The sequence below is a fragment of the Argiope bruennichi genome, chromosome 2 (assembly GCF_947563725.1).
Source record: "Argiope bruennichi chromosome 2, qqArgBrue1.1, whole genome shotgun sequence".
Classification (NCBI taxonomy): Eukaryota; Metazoa; Arthropoda; class Arachnida; order Araneae; family Araneidae; genus Argiope; species Argiope bruennichi.
In genome coordinates this window covers 117,943,961-117,948,347 of record NC_079152.1, presented here as the reverse complement: position 1 = coordinate 117,948,347, position 4,387 = coordinate 117,943,961, and positions in this window count along the sequence as shown.

The following is a 4,387-nucleotide window of genomic DNA, read 5'->3' as shown; positions in this document are numbered from 1 at the left end:
GAAAATAATTTTGAATAATTGTTATTCCTATTTTAGTTATCCAACTACGTTGTAAAATGCTTTTTCCAGAAAAATTTGAATATTTTTTTATGATTTGAAATTAAAGTCCAAACTTTGTAGATTGATTGTATACTTTGTTTCTAATACAGGGTGTTCATTAATTATTATCGGGGTTTCCGTACCTCATAACTTTCGAATAAAAAATATTACACAAAAACCGATTACGTATTCGTAAATTACAACTCAAAGAATTTTATTAATGATATTAAAGTGTAAAACTTGCACAATTTGCACTTTGTAGGCATTCAGCTGAAGGCGATTCTTTGAGTTGTACTTTACGAATACATAATTCTTTTTGTTGTAATTTACGTATTCATAATTCTTTGAGTTGTAATTTACGAAAACATAATTCTTGGAGTTGTAATTTACGAATACATAATTCTTTGAGTTGTAATTTACGAATACATAATCGTCTTCAGCTGAATGCCTACAAAGTGTAAATTGTGCAAGCTTTACACTTTAATATCATTAATAAAATTCTTTGAGTTGTAATTTACGAATACGTAATCGGTTTTTGAGTAATATTTTTTATTCGAAAGTTATGAGGTATGGAAACCACGACAATAATTAATGAACACCCTGTATATGCAAAAATAGAACTATATATACTGTAGTTTCAATAATGCACAACAAATAAAAATGAAATTGGAAGCAGTGGTATTTTTAACCAAAAATGAGTAAATTATTTTATTTTTACCGTAAAATTCTCCAAAATAGTTTTAACTCTCTACTTACGATATCCGCAGTTTGCTTATTTTTGGCATTTCTATTAAAACAGCTACACTTGTTTCCAGCGCATTTGAACGAACTGAATTATAAGTAGAATATCTAAACGCATTTTCTGAAGAATGAGTATTTGATTATCACGGAAACATGATATCTAAATCAGTTCAATAAAATTTCATGAAATTTGGTATGCGTATGTCCAAAACCTTTGAAGGTGTGATAGAAAGCGAATTTTAAGATAGCTTCATTTAGACATGCTTTACAAACACTCTAAGTTCAAAACATAGACAAATTTTGACAAAAAAAATCCTTAACGGCAACTTCAAATGCTCCTAAAAGTTTTATTTATTAAAATAATTTTTATCTTGTGTTCGGTTATATTTTATGTAGTTTGAGCTATAGACAGATTAAATTAAATTTAGATATTTCCATTACTTTTTAACTTACTCTGTTTTCCCTAATATTGAAAATTTTGCTAAATTTTCATTTAATAAGCAGTTTATTCATAAACTAAAGACAATAAGCGTATTTTTTTTCTTTTAATAGTGACCTTTCAAGTCTGTTTTAGCTATTTGGTACAATAAAAAATGTTTATATATCATTTTTTAAAAATTCTTCTCGGTACCTAGTCGGATACCTTAAATATACTCCTTCTAAATGCTTCAGCTTGTCTAACTTCCGAAAGCGCTTTTGAAATAATCCAAAAACAACGTACAGAAAATTCGAGTACAACGACCTCTTAGATATTCGAAGACTCTCATAATACTTTTAGAGCTATGCCTAAAAAATAGTTTTTATAATATTGATCTTTTTTTTTTTTTTTTGCCCTATCTAGAATGATACCCCTTTTCACCTCTCTGAATCCGAGAAAAACTTATACTATCCGCCTGTCCCTCAGCACTCTTTTATCCAATTTCATAGACACTCATCCAAGTAGAAGACGTTCCTAACTGCGTTAATCTGGACCGGAGGCAGAAATAGCACGATCATGAGGCGTCATTGAGAAAGCAAAGAGAGAGAAAATAAATCACTTGTGTCAACACGTTGCAGGAATTCCACTCTTACAAGGGGATTTTATGGAGACCCCGAAGGCCTCTCCATCACTCTCTCGAGATCATCATGTGCGAAGATGGGGAAAAAGTAGAAAAAATAAAGAATTAAAAAGAACGAGATATAATCTTTAACAAGAGTTATGACCCCCTATGCAGTTCTTTTTGATTGAAGAAAAATTTCGATTAATCGCATTTGATTAATATGATAGGGAAAGAGGGAATTCAGTGAAATATGAGTAGAAGCAATCCAAAAAGACACATTCCTATTTCAGGAAAAAAAATGTTATTAAGTTGTACAAGGATTTCAGTATAATATATTTGACGTGAAACTCAAATTTCAGGTTTGTATTTTTCGAAAGATGATATTCGTTTTCCGTTGTTTTTCCCTGAGATAATCTGTTTTTTATCTTTTTCTTTTTCCTTCTTTCTTTTTTTTATGGCCAATGGTTTCTAGAATTCTGGGAAAGTTTGTTCCTAATACCTTATTTTTTTTTTTTTTTGCATTGCATTTCTTATGACGTCTTTTGAAAATTCTCATTGCTTACAATATATGGTGATTACTACATAGTAACGATGACTATGCTAAACTCTAATTAATTTGACAAACCAATGCTAAATTTTAATTAAAAATGCATAATATATATTTCACCTATTCGTTTGATTAAATTCATTGCTTGAAACTATTATATTAAATGCTGCAAAAATATAAGTGATTAAATTTCAGTTTGGAACATTGGCTAGGTAGGTTTTGGCGGCAATAAAATTCTACAGAATCGAAAACCGTAGAATACCTAACTATATAATATGTTCTAAAAATCTGAATGAATGAAAAAAGTATAAATAATATATTTTAATATCACTTTTACGATTTTTTTTGCTCTATTTTATTTCCTTATTGATGAACTGCCATTATGGAAGCCATATTTTTTGTATAAATTTAATTAAGAAAAAAAATTCTTCTAAGGTTAATTTTCAAAAATATTAGATATAGTTTTCTCTTTTTTTAAAAAAAATATTAACTATTCTTTATTCCGGATGTTTTTGTTTTTTTAAATCTGGGTCAAAGAAACGAATATCAGATCTGTAATGGCTAATACACGATGTGCAATTTTTTTTATACATAAAGCAAATCTGAGAATTTAAATACTTATTTTATCACTCAACTTTTTTAAAATTAAATGTAGTAAATATTTTTTTAATGTAAGCTGCTTATTTATATGCAAAATTCTGAACATTTCGAGACATTCAACTAAAAGTGAGGAGCAAATGTAGGACAATTTTTCAAAGTGGGACAAACAAATAAAATTCAGGACTGCTTCGTCTACTCACGGAACATATGGTCTCCTTACTATAACTAAGAAAATATTGAAGAAATGTATTTTGCTTACTCTTCATATTGGTGTCTCTCAAATAAACTGTGTACTTTCCAGGATCAAAACTTATTCTTTCTGTAACGATGCTATCCCCATGTTAAAACCATCTAGCCACCTCCAAGCGATACACAATGTATATATTTATTTTTTGAAAGTTCCATCCATCATCTTCAGTACAGTTCAGTGCACGTATAAATGGTGAATACTTCAAAGTTCACGGCATATTTCACTTCTCAAGTGAAGTTCGAGAAATGATCGCATACAATGCAGTTTATCTAGACTCCATACAATATCACAAAATATTTTGCGAAAATTGAAAAGTTTAGAATTGGTGTCTTCTTCCTTTTAATGAATTTTCAGAAACATATTTATTTTTATTTATTGTTTTAAATTCAAAAATTTAGGGGGGGGGTCCTTTTAGTTGTAAACAATATGTGTTGCTTATCTTTTACAGAAGTTTGGCATTTCAAATATTTTAAAAAAAAAAACAACTAAAAACTGAAATAGAGAATTTAAGGGAGATTCGAATCTCTAATCAAAAGCAATTTACCATGATGATTTTGCTGGTTTGTTTCATCTATCTTCTTTAACTTTTAAAATTTCTCTTTAATACATATCAGAGAAACATGCACACTACAAATATATTTAAGTATAAATTGATAAATAAAATACTTAAACATGTTTTTAAAATTTTATTAAAATGAGAGGAAAGTGTACGGAAATAAAATTGAAATGACAAAGCTTATAATAACAGAGAACAAAAATTAATTTTTTTTTTTTAAACCCTGTCTTATTGAGACACTATTTCGTCAGTTTCATCATTTCTTGTATTAATATCGATTGTAATTCAGATTATAAAACAAACATTAAAAAAGATTTACAGCTTTAGTAACGACTTTTATTAATAGCTTCGGTGTTCTTCCAGAATTTTTACGTTTTTATATAATTTTTCATTTAATATTCGTTCAGAATTCTTATGCGTCTCTGTATTCTTGTTGGAAAATATTCTTAAAATATTTTTTTAATTTGTTAAATATAGAAGAAATTTAAACGACAAAACATTAGTTTTATTGAAAAGATAATTATTTTTAATTTTAAGAGGAATTTTGAACTGAAATATTTTCGAAAACTATTGTGGAAAAACGCCAAAATTTTGTTTAATTTTTAATTAATTTT